This window comes from Anolis carolinensis, chromosome 4 (assembly GCF_035594765.1).
Source record: "Anolis carolinensis isolate JA03-04 chromosome 4, rAnoCar3.1.pri, whole genome shotgun sequence".
Classification (NCBI taxonomy): domain Eukaryota; kingdom Metazoa; phylum Chordata; class Lepidosauria; order Squamata; family Dactyloidae; genus Anolis; species Anolis carolinensis.
Window position 1 is genome coordinate 90656929 of NC_085844.1, and position 13214 is coordinate 90670142.

The window sequence follows — 13214 nt, forward strand, 5'->3', positions numbered from 1 at the left end:
TAAAAGTAGACTGGGTAAGGTGCACCATATAAATATTGTAAACACGAGGTGACTGATAAAGTGCTGCAAATTCTTGGAAGTGCAAATTGGGATGGGAATAGACCCTGTGTCTATATCAAGTTCACAAAGGTAAAAAGTAGGTAATATATAGGTAATATAGGTAAAGATAAAGGTTTCCCCTGATGTTAAGTCCAGTCGTGTCCAATTCTGGGGGTTGTTGCTCATCTCCATTTCTAATCTGAAGAGCTGGTGTTGTCTGTAGACACCTCCAAGGTCATGTGGCCGGCATGACTGCATGGAATGCTGTTACCTTCCCGCCGGAGCGGTACCTATTGATCCATTCACATTTGCATGTTTTCGAACAGCTAGGTTGGCAGAAGCTGGGGCTAACAGCAGGCGCTCACTCCGCTCCCCGGATTCGAACCTGCGACCTTTTGGTCTGCAAGTTCAGCAGCTCAGCGCTTTAACACACTGCGCCACCGGGGGCTCTTCCATACTATATGGAGCATGAAATGCCCAATGTTTAAGCAGGGTTCAGGAAAGAAAAAGGAATCTCATGGAATACAAAAGTGTGGGCTGCCCATGCCATTGTATTTCCAATTTCTATGTTTGGCTGTGAAAACTGAGTAGTGAAGAAAGCTTAGAAAGGAAATATAAAATCTGGTGCTGGAGAAAAATACTAAGGATCATACTTGCCGAATTCAGCATCCTAGGACGCTTCCTACCTTCTTCGGGGACGGAGCCCCATGCAGGCCATGACATGCTATTCTGGCAAAACGACATGTTGGAGATGCTCCCATGTGGTAAGGTGGTAAAAACTAGTAAAGCCTGAATTCTCCTTAGAAGCCAAGGTGGCTAAACCGAGACTGTTTTACTTTGGCCATTTTATGAGAAGACTATAATGATAGCTATACATGACAATTACATTTGGCAAGGAAGAAGGCAGTAGGATTAAGAGTAAGACCATATTAGAGATGGATAGAGATAAGTCATTGCTTTGAATATGCAAGACCGAAGCAGAGATGTAAATGATACGGAGACTGGGAGGTTTCTCATATATAAAGGTAAAGGTTTCCCCTGATGTTAAGTCCAGTCATGTCTGACTCTGGGGGTTGGCGCTCATCTCCATTTCTAAGCCGAAGAGCCGGTGTTGTCCGTAGACACCTCCAAGGTCATGTGGCCGGCATGACTGCATGGAGCACCGTTACCTTCCTGCCGGAGTGGTACCTATTGATCTACTCACATTGGCATGTTTTAGAACTGCTAGGTTGGCAGAAGCTGGAGCTAACAGCGGCCACTCACGCCGCTCCCGGGGTTTGAACCTGGGACCTTTCGGTCTGCAAATTCAGCAGCTCAGTGCTTTAACACACTTTGCCATCAGGGCTCTTCTCATACATAGGGTCACCATAATACAAAGTCGACTTGAAAGCATTTAATAACAATATGAAACTGATATAACTGAATAGTGTAGATACTCTCAAAAAATCTTTTATCGCACAATTATTCTGCCTCCAGCCCAGAATGTCATGGGATTTCCAGATGACAGTAACTTCATGTGTACTCCTCCTGTCTTTTCCCATTGGTTCTTGTATGTTTTTTTTATTACTGCATAAAAATAAAAACATCAAGGAGGCAAATTAAGTGTGGTTTGATGAGTTTGTGTGTGTTGAAAGCTTTGAAGTTGTTATTTACAGTAGGGACTTATCATTAATGTCTTTTATCAATAACTAGCTCACATGAGTGTACTATAACCAGGTTACCTGATTATGGTAACTTAATGAGATATACGTTCACTCCTTTTCACAATAACCTGACAGTGACAACATGCTGGTATAAGCACCCTTGCTATTACACTTCTCTGCATTCATGCAACTACACCAGTTGACCAATCTACAGTCCTAGGTCCATAATTCTGTTTCACATTTGAAGTCCACCCACCTGCAGCTCTGCTGCTCCGTAATATTTTTTGACATCTTTTAAAATAAACAGTTTTACAATTACAGCTAAGGTAAGCAAATAAATAAAAACTAATAAAGCTTCAAACGACAGAATTACTGCCTTGAGAATAATGAGGGGGCTGGATGGGAGAAAGTGGGAGAAAAGAAGAATCCTTCCTCTGTGCTGGCATGATGGCACAGAAGTGGAACAGGCTCATTGCACCAGGTAAGTGATGGCAATCTGTCACAATTGTGGCTATTGATGGGGTTTCCCAGCAATAGCAGGGGATGGGTTTGTCACAGGGAGGTGACAGATTGGCTACAGGATGTGTACAGCATTGTGTGATAGGGACTATCATCTAAAAGTGACAGCCCTGCTTCAATGTCAAATTTCCATCTTTTGTGATCAGTCCTAAGTAGCTTCTATCATCTCAAGAGTGTTGCTTCTCTAAATCAGGGGTCCTCAAACATTTTAAGCAGAGGACCGGTCCACAATCCTTCAGACCGTTGAGGGGCCGAATTGTCATTTGAAAAAAATACGAACAAATTCTTATGCACACTGCACATGTGTTATTTATAGTGCAAAACAACAACAACAGCAACAATGAATGAAAAATACCATATTTAAAAATAAAAACATTTTTAACCAACATAAACCTATCAAGATTTCAATGGGAATTGTGAAGCTGCTTCTGGCCAATGAGAGAGTCAAGTTAATTAGGATTGTTGTTGTTGTGTGCCTTCAAGTCATTTCAGACTTTGGCCGAGTCTAATTCTAAAATTTACTTATTTATTATTCATTTATTTACTACATTTATTTACTACATTTATATCCTGCCCTTCTCACCCTGAAGGGGACTCAGAGCGGCATACAAATTATATGTACAGTAGAGTCTCATTTATCCAACACTCGCTTATCCAACATTCTGGATTATCCAATGCATTTTTGTAGTCAATGTTTTCAATATATCGTGATATTTTGGTGCTAAATTTGTAAATACAGTAATTACTACATAGCATTACTGCGTATTGAACTACTTTTTCGGTCAAATTTGTTTTATAACATGATGTTTTGCTGCTTAATTTGTAAAATCATAACCTAATTTGATGTTTAATAGGCTTTTCCTTAACCCCTCCTTAATATCCAACATATTCGCTTATCCAACATTCTGCCGGCCCGTTTATGTTGGATAAGTGAGACTCTACTGTACATACAATATATTATATAATTAGCATACCACAATATTAGCATTATATATTACTATATTAAATTATACCACTATACTGTAATATTATTAGTAATATTATATGTAATATATAATATATAATTAATGTTATTATATAGTATTATTATTAGTATTATATTGTATTACATTATAATTTTATCAATATTATATGTATATACAATATATTATATTATTAAAACTGATATTAAAATATTATATTATAAAATTGAGGGTGGTAAATGACCTTGGAGGGCCCCATCCAGCCCACAGGCCTTAGTTTGGGGACCCCTGCTCTAAATGATGGATAGGAAATATCACATGATTCAAGGACTGTCCTGTCCTGTGCTATACTGTCTTCCTGCCTCACACTATTCTGCTGAGGCAATGACAAAGTGGATGAGAAGCGAGTCTGTTTTGGATCATGGGCTGAGCACGAGGGATGCAATTTGGAGCCATGAAACTGTAGGCGTGGAAAAGGGTGAGTCCTCCTTCGCATAAAAGTCTTATTGCTTCTTCTTGGCAGCAGTGAGGCAGGGAAATGGTAGAATATGGAATTTGGCTTTGGTGTACTTTGGGGGATACAGACTGCTTTTATTTCCTTCATAAATCAAACAGAAGATGAAAGAAAACATTCCCTAGTGTCTCATGGACACATATGAATAGACACGCTCAATCCTAGCCTTTATCTATTTATGTATTATATATAGATTTGTATAAGTATCTGCAAATATATATTTTAATAAACTGTATTTGTAAAAGGCCTGTGAATTTTCATGTTTTCTTTGTTTTTAATTAATGTTTTAATTAAAAACCTTTTTTTTTAAAGACAGGAGTATTTGGTTCCTCAGGAGAAGTGCGAAGTGCGTTAAAGCACTGAGCTGGAGACTGAAAGGTCCCAGGTTCAAACCCTGGGAGCGGGGTGAGCGGCCACTGTTAGCTTCAGCTCCTGCCAACCTAGCATGGCCAAAACATGCCAACGTGAGTTGATCAATAGGTACCGCTCCGGCGGGAAGGTAACGGCGCTCCATGCAGTCATGCTGACCACATGACCTTGGAGGTGTCTACGGACAACGCCGGCTCTTCAGCTTAGAAATGGAGATGAGCACCAACCCTCAGAGTGAGACATGACTGGACTTAATGTCAGGGGAAACCTTTACCTTTATCTATTTGGTTCCTCAGATGCCAGATGCTGGGAGCAACCAAAATAGATACTCAGTTTTTCTCTCATATCTCAAATTTCTTATCCACTTTTGGGGGATAGCCTCCAGCTAAATTGATCTTCAAATAGGATGTTTACAGTAGTATTCATTTCCAGGAGTGAAAAAAGGTTCAACAATCAGTCCAGTCAGCTTTTGTTTGTGAAATGGAGGAGGATGATATTTTGTTCTTTATTTGTGATAGCAAACTGTCTTGGACCTCATAACTACTTTGTTGGGAGTGAACAATTTTCTGACTTCATCAGGATTGACAACTTTCCCATTGATTGTGAATTGGATGCAAAAGGGGTGGAGGAAAAGTGAGGTAAAAATGTGCTGTCAGGACTATTGCAGCACAAACTTTGTTTCTTCTTTAATGATTTTTTAATGCTCTGTTGACAGGCATATGAAAATGAGTGCAAAATGCAGAGACGATAACACATCACTGCAGGATTTACATAAAGCGGAGAGGGTGGGGGAAGAGATCATTTTCTACAGCATCGAAGACAACGTGAGCATGGAGCAAATTTCAGTAGAATTATTTTTGCAAAACACAGATATGTTTCTCATGTTTGGTTTCTTAACACGTTGTCGTAAATCAAAGCTGAGAAAAAGTCTTTATTTTTAATTCAGGCATAGAATTGTAAGAGGAAATGTGAAGCTGTGAGCAATCTTTATTGAAATGTGGATTTTAAAAAATATCTTGATTATTGTTTGCCTATCCAGGAATCTTAATACTACTGCTGCTGCTGCTTCCTCCTTCTCCTCCTCCTCTTCTTTTTTATCTCTCCCCCCCTCCTTCTCTCCTCCTCCTCCTCCTCATTCCTCTTTTCTTTTTCTTCATCTCCTCCTCCCCCCTACTCCTCCTCTTCCTTCTTTGTACCCTGCTTTCCACTCCAGATCAAGACCCAGTTGTTGGCTTTTCCAGTCTCTGGATATGATGACATATTTATTTCAGGGAAGATATTGAATTTTGACTTCATCTTGTATCAATACTAACATTCCACATAAAATTTGTCCTTTGGGTTTTAATTTTTATTTCATAGAAATCCAAACATAATCTGCTGTTTTGCTTCTGACAACCTCATCACACAGGCCACTGGAATCGCCACGCATCATGGCGAATCTGGTCACCCTTGTCAGAGGGCATGGGGAGCCCATCACCCCATGCCCCATATTGCCTGGCTCGTGAGGAATCTGATCCATGAGCGGAAGTGTTGATCATGTGGCTTTCCCCATTGCTTCCTGTGCAAAACGGGAAGCCTCCTGTTGGAATCACAGACGCCTTAAAGGGCCAGACTTAAAAGTGTCTTCAAAACAGAGTTTATTGAAACAAAAGGAAAAGGACGCAGGGATACTTAAATGCAGTTCCACTGGTCAAAAACTCAAAAACCCAAACCAGACCTTGTTCAAAAGGGTAAACAGAAATGTAATCCAGATCAACTAGATCCAAAAAGCAACAAGTCAAACAAAGTGCTCTAAGGCAAAACAAAAAGCACAGTACACAAATGGTTAACAGAGGGAGTTGCAAGAAGAGAAGCGTCATCAGCCGAAGTCCAAGGTTGAAGCACGAGGAATCCAAAGCAGTGTTGCTCCAGTGTCTGCAGATGCAGTGTCTCCAGCCAAACCAGTACAGGTACAAACTGCAGATCCAAACATGAAACAGGCAGCAGCAAGACTACAAGAAACTTTCCCAATACCCAGCATACGAACGCACATCAACACCTTGCCTTCTGCAAAGACCCCTCACCCCTGAACACACTTTTATCTACAAACCATGATCAGAAGATGAACTGACCACTGCCCCATCACCATCTCCCACAGCTGCTCCCAGCTCTTCACGTGAATTCTTTTGATTCTCCCTCCAATTCCTCCATCTCCTGTCAAGACTTAGATCCCCCCAAGAATCAGTTGGATCCCCTGACTGCCAGTCTTCACTCCCAGAGAACCCCATAAAGGTACCACTAGTTGTTAGTGCCTCACAAATAGCTTGCACTTCTCTTATCTTAGTCCAATCCATTGTGTCTCCTTCTTCTCCTTCACTCATTGACACATCGTCCCCAGAGAATCCCTCAAACGACTCCTCATCTGTAGGTGCTGTAAGTATGTCCCGGATCCTCTTTCTCTGCTGTTCTTCATCAGATTCCTGCTCCTGCTCCTTTTTTCCCTTCTGGCACCCATACTACTGTTTGTAACATTACTCACAGGCTCTACTACAACACCTCCTGTGTTGCCACCACCACGGTATATGCTAGCTCCGCTCTAGATCATCCATGGAACCCTGTTGGAAGTTCCTGTGTGTCGTTTGATGGGAGCCGTTGGGCTCCATGGATGATCTAGGGCTTAACCAGCATATGCTGCTGGAAAAAGCACTGTCTGATGAGATTGTAAGAGCACCTGCATTACATACCCTGTTTCCCCAAAAATAAGACCTACCCTGAAAATAAGACCTATCATGATTTTTCAGCATTTCTGAGGATGCTCGAAATATAAGCCTTGTTTCAAAAATAAGCCCTAGATATGGTTCATTTAAAAAGCTGGTTTGAAAAAATAAAACTGTCACTGAAACTAGCTCTAAAGCATCTTTTGGAGCAAAAATCAATAGAAGGCCCTGTCTTATTTTGGGAGAAAAAGGGTAACATTGGCAGTTTGATTCACTTTCATTGTCATGACTCTATCCTATAAAATCCTGGGATTTGCAGCTTGTTGAGATCTTTAGAATTCTCTGAAAGAGACTAGTCCAGTCTTCTGATTTCTTAGTATCATGAAAACAGAGAGACTGAAGTGGAAATAATTTAAATCAGTGGTTCTCAACCTGTGGGTCCCCAGATGTTATGGCCTACAACTCCCAGAAATCCCAGCCACTTTATCAGCTGTTAGGATTTCTGGGAGTTGAAGGACAAAACATCTGGGGACCCACAGTTTTTGAACCAGTGATTTAAATGATATTACATAGCACTCACAGCACGTGAACTGTAGTGCAAGAAAAATCTAACAGAGGTTTTCTACATATCCCATTAAACTATGAATCCCAGGCAATTTAGTCACTATAAAGTTGTGATGGAGATTTTTTTCATCAGAAATTCCTACAGGCTGCTTCCTTTTATCCTTTGCAAATGGCTTTCTAATTGAATAGGCCAAACACCAAGGGCTTTTAAATAATACAGTTATGTTATCTCTTGGAATCTCCAGGACAATTATGTGGTTAACTTCCACCATAGAGTTATGCGGAAGGATTAGAGCTTCCTAAGGAGAACACATCTGCCAGAATTTGTTCATAAAATTAGCCTGGAGGACTTAAAGATTCCTTGAGATGTGTTCTCTCTGGTTTAAAGAATAAGATTTTTAAAATTCAGTTTTTCAACATTCATGCACCCCTAACCCCTGTGAAAGTGGAGGGCCTACTGTAAACATCACTCTGTAGCTTCCTGAGATGAATGCTTTCATATCAGGTTTCATCTGGATGCTTTCCAGTTTTCACACCCTCTGTAGATTGACAGCATTCCCATTTTATAGTCCAGATAAGATACAGTGAAACATCCCCTAAAGATGGTCTACCCTACAGGCTCAGAAACACAACATAATTATAGTTATGGCAAAAAGTAGAAAGCCAAATATTTTTTAAAAGACATATATCTATGTAATGCAGGAAATCCATAATATTTGAGGCAGCTCAAAGTTGTCCTAATTATCTCACATGTTTTGCAGAAAGGAATTTCATTGTGAAATGCAAATGTCAGCCTCATTAACAATCATTATTAACTGTCAACAGAAGAAAAAAGCTTTAAGGGAATGCTAATTTTTGTTTATGCAGATGTATGCAAATATTTCATTTTGTGGCAACCTGTCTTCTTTTTTATCTGTTGTCTTTAGAAAAAGATGCAGGATGGGTGACTGAGGTCATGCAAGTCAAGCACAGGGAGTATGAGAAAGGGTTAACCTATGGACAATGAATAAAAATAACATCATTATAACAATCTTATTTTGGGTGAGACAGTCCACTTAGTTCCACTAATAATATAACATCTACATATATAAAAGGGTAATGAAATTTCGGCCTAGGACAAAACAACAAAACTACACATCCCAGAAACACTAAACTTGGCAGCACAACCCCTCATCCATGCCTCTACGTTCATACAACAAAAAGAAAAGAAAAATAAAGTCCTAATTAGAGGGAGAGGAATAATTGTTTTTATCCAATTGCTGCCAGTTAAAAAGCTAAGCTCCACCCACTTGGTCTCCTAGCAACCCACGCAGCCCAGGGGACAGGCAGAGTTAGGCCTCACTTAGGCCTCTTCCACACTGCCTATAAAATACAGATTATCAGATTTGAACTGGATTATATGGCAGTGTAGACTCAAGACCCTTCCACACAGCTATATAACCCATTTATAATCTTATATTATCTGCTTTGAACTGCATTATCTTGACTCCACACTGCCATATAATCCATTTCAGTGTGCAGTTGGACACAACTGGACTTAATGTCAGGAAAAAACCTTTACCCTTGACCTTAACTACCACCAATTCCTCAATACTTTATTTCCCATACCACCATACTTCGCCACAGCAACGCGTGGCCAGGCACAGCTAGTTTATTATATATAAAAATTGAAGATCTGGAAAAGTTTTATCAATATATTAAAAAAGCTCAAATTGCTTAAAGGAAGAACAAGAATTAAAAATGATGATTTTCACATATCATAATGTTCTATAGCCAACTGATGGACAAAGTGGGGGTTTCCAAATTATGCTGGACCACAGTTCTTATCATCTAGCACCTTGGCCTCTGATAGCTAAGACTGACTGAGAGATAGCATTCTTAACAGTATCTGCACATGATTTTCTGATGAAAAGTTGACTACTGCACACTGAAATCTTCAGGTAGACATTCAGGATGGTTTACTGAGATCACATGAGTCAAACAGAGAGATTCCTCACTGACTTTGGAGGTAATGGGGGTTATCTTGGTCTAATTGGATTATATTACTAAGATCTTGTTTTAGTCTGGATCTACACTACCCTATATCCCAGGATCTGATCCCAGATTATCTGATAGTGTAGACTCAGGGTCCTTCCAGACAAAGCAGAAACCCGGGAGGAAGTGGGTTATTTTAATCCATATCCTCCCGGGTTTGTATTTCCACCCCGAGCCCAAACCCAGGCTTTCCCTCGGGGTGGCTAGATGCCATCCCGGCCTCCCCCCCATCTCCAGATACACCATTTTCATACATCAGGAATATTCTGCAGAGGGGACTGCACTGCTGGCAGGCCCCCCAGGTAAGTTTTTCTGGGAAATTCAGGACTGGGGGGGAGTGGGTAGGCACCCTCCTGCTCCTTTGTGCTCCAAGAGCCCAAATAACTGGGATGGCTATGGGGATTGATCGCCTGGACTGCAGAAGAAGTCCTGGGGTCAATCCCTACAGGACCTTTACCTGGAAAGATCTGGACCTTGGCTTAAGGTACGGATCTTTCCAGGTGTTTTATTAATCCAGAGCAAACTGGGAAATCCCAGTTTGCTCTGGATTAATTTGCTTTTACCTAAGGAGTCATTTGGCAGTTTCGGGTAAAAGCGAGACAGGACCTGCATTTTGGGCCTGCCTGGAGGGGCCCTCATATAATCAGATAATCTGGAATCAGATCCTGGGATATAGGACATTGTAGATCCAGCCTTAGTTCAGGGTGAAGAGCTTGTGACCTTTCAGATGTATTGGATTGTAACACTCATCATTCTTATGTAAGGGAAAGATGAGAATTATAGACCAAGTTACCTTGAAGAGTAAGGCTGGATCTATAATGCCCTATATTTCAGGGCACTTCCAATGATAAGAACAATGCACTGGTTTACTGATTTGGGAAAAAGCTCTCACTTTCTGCATGAACTTGCAAGCTAAAAGTTTTAAAAGTGCTCAATGAACTAAAGTAGCTCCAAAAACAGGGGGAGGGGGTAGACTGAGGACAAACAGATTTTGAAGCAAAAACAGTTACTTCTTTATTAAGAAGAGAGAACAACAAAACACTAGATACTGAGCAGCACAATCTGTGTTCAATATAAGCTGTTCCTCAAAGAAAAAAGATGCTAAAAACCCTAGTCTTAACCAAACTTATAAGAGGTGCAGCTAGGCTTAAGGGGCTATAGACTAACACATGCACATGGATTTTCTCACCCTCTGTTCTGTGAAGGAAAGTCCAAATAAAACAGGGAAGCAAGTTCTGGATGAAGGGAATCACGTGAAGAGGAGCTTTCACAGACTTTCTCTTTTTCTGGATACCCTTTGCTTTTACCTCCTTTCTCTATGGGGAATACTTCTGTTTCTGGCTCCATCTTGCTGGAGAATCTGCTTCCCTTGCTTTGCTCCTTTTGCAGATTTAGTCTTGCTTTGTCTCTTTCTGTGTATCAAATCAATTCCTAACTTGGTGGCTGTCATCTGAAGTGAAAGAGATATCTCTGGGTGGAGCAAAACATGGCTTTAATGTTATTCTATGGAGAGTTCCAAAGAACAGGACTCATGTGCTTAAAGTGATGAGTGCAAAATTTGTGTTTCATGTGCAAAGAAGCTCGGTGTGCAAAGGGCAGATATGAACATGACCTCTGCCTGTATCTCTTTCAGATACATGCACAAGGAGGATGTACTAGTTTAAGACGGTTTGGCAAGGTCTTGGACAGCCTCCATAGTGACAGGTGGAAAGGAGTGACAGAGCTGGACATCATCTGCGTACAGATGACACCGCACTCCGAAACTCCGGATGATCTCTCCCAGCGGCTTCATGTAGATGTTAAACAACAAGGGGACAATATCGACCCCTGCGGGACCCCACAAGTCAACGGTTATGGGGCTGAGCAGATGTCCCCCAATAACACCATCTGGGATCGATCCTCTAGGAATGAGTGGAGCTACTGCAAAACAGTTCCTCCAAGACCCATCCCCGCGAGGCGTCCCAGAAGGATACCGTGGTCAACGGTATCGAAGGCCGCTGTGTGGTCCAGCAGAACCAGCAGGGACACTCTCTCCCTGTCCAGCTCCCGGCGAAGATCATCCACTAAGGCGACCAAGACTGTCTCGGTACCATGCCCCGGCCTGAAGCCAGACTGCACCAGATCTAGAAAATCAGTATCATCCAAGAATCTCTGTAGTTGCGAGGCAACCACATGTTCCATGACCTTGCCCAAATAGGGGAGATTGGAAATGGGCTGAAAGTTTCTGAATTGAGTGGGATCCAGTGATGGCTTTTTCAACAGCGGTTTGATCACAGCCATCTTTAGGCTCGCTGGAATTTTGCCCTCCCAAAGGGAAGCATTCACCATCACCTTCACCCACTCAGCTAAACCCCCTCTGGCTCCTCTTACCAGCCACGATGGGCAGGGGTCTAGGATGCATGTGGTTGGTCTCGCTTCTCCAAGGATCTTGTCCACATCCTCGAGCTCAACCAATTGAAATGAATCCATCAAAACTGGACAAGCAGATGTTCTTGCTACATCCTCAGAGACTGCAGTTAATATGGCATCCAGGTCAGAGCGGATCAAAGCGACTTTGTCTGCAAAGTACTGAGCAAATGCTTCACAGCGGGCTGCTGAGTTGTCTTGGGGGACGGGATATAACAAACCTCTGACAGCTTGAAACATCTCCGCCGGACGGTTCTTTGCAGACACAATATTAGCTGCAAGGAAAACATTCTTTGCAGCATCTATTGCCACGGCATATACCCTAAGATAGGAACACAGCCGTGTTCGGTTTGGCTCGCTCAGCTCTGAACGCCATACGCCCTCTAGTCCCCTTTTCTTTCGCTTCATCGCTGCCAGCTTCTCAGTGAACCAAGGAGATGGTTTAGCTTGGTTACTCGAGAGGGGACGTTCCGGGACAATCCTCAAGAATCCTCTCAGCTTTCTTAAGGCTGCGGGACTTATAAAGTTTTTCCAAAGAGGGGAGAGGACAACAAATAATTCTCTGTGCTGAAGTGGTGATCCTTTGGAGTGTCTTCCTATCTGTCACTGTGCAGTTGCCAAACCACACACAGATGCAGTTGGTCAGGACACTCTCGTTCTGGTCCAAGGTTTCCATTGCTAACCTGCTGGAAACCACATGTCGGTGATGACCACAACCAGAATACCAGGGAGATTGGAAGTAAACTCTCCCCAAGCTGAACCTCTGTTGGGAATAACGTCCAGGACCTTAATGTCTCCCATTTATGGCTGCAGGAAAAGTGGCTATAAAACTGTCAGATTTGTTGCTCCATCCTGTGACAATGAATCTGGCCACCCCTGTTGAAATCAATTTAAAACTCCTTGAAGAAACAAAGCATGCTAGAGCCACTAAGCCAAAGATTTGGTCTAAGTTCAAGCAAACCTCTCTAATAATGCAAACTGATGCATGTCTAAACACCACTGAGTCCAGTGGGAGTAGAAAAGAGTTTATAGGGCTACAGCCTTAGTTAGGATTTTAAAGGTGCTGATGTATTTATAAGCAATGTGACTTTCCATATTTTTATTAAAATAGTTTTGTAAGTGTCCCAGTTTGGGAAGCTGTTGTGCTCTGTGCCAAAAGCCAGCCATGGACTCTGAAACTTTTTTTCTTTTAAAAAATGCTTACGAGGATCACGGGGGGCTCCACAATGGGGGGCTGCACTTTGATGTTTTTCCTGATGACATGCATTGGGAACATATCTTAAAGGAGGTCATAAAAGTGTGTCCTTGCCTTGGCCTTTTAATTAAGCAGTAATAGGAAGTTTTCACTGTTTTACAAGGTAATAATGCAGTTCTCCAGTGGATGGTATTCTCTACTGTTAGCGACAGCAGTTCCACTTTGCCCAACAGCCTGCCTCCTGTCCACTTCCTGCCAACTTCTGGAAACAAA

At 41.8% G+C, this 13214-nt stretch overlaps 1 long non-coding RNA gene across 1 annotated transcript; it reads left to right on the forward strand.

Annotated features, from left to right (window-relative positions):
• Positions 1-1806: 1806 nt before the first annotated feature.
• Positions 1807-8304, forward strand: LOC134299005 (uncharacterized). Its single transcript, XR_010006164.1, has 3 exons — positions 1807-2008; positions 4762-4870; positions 8233-8304. It is a non-coding gene; the product is annotated as an uncharacterized LOC134299005 (long non-coding RNA).
• Positions 8305-13214: the final 4910 nt, after the last annotated feature.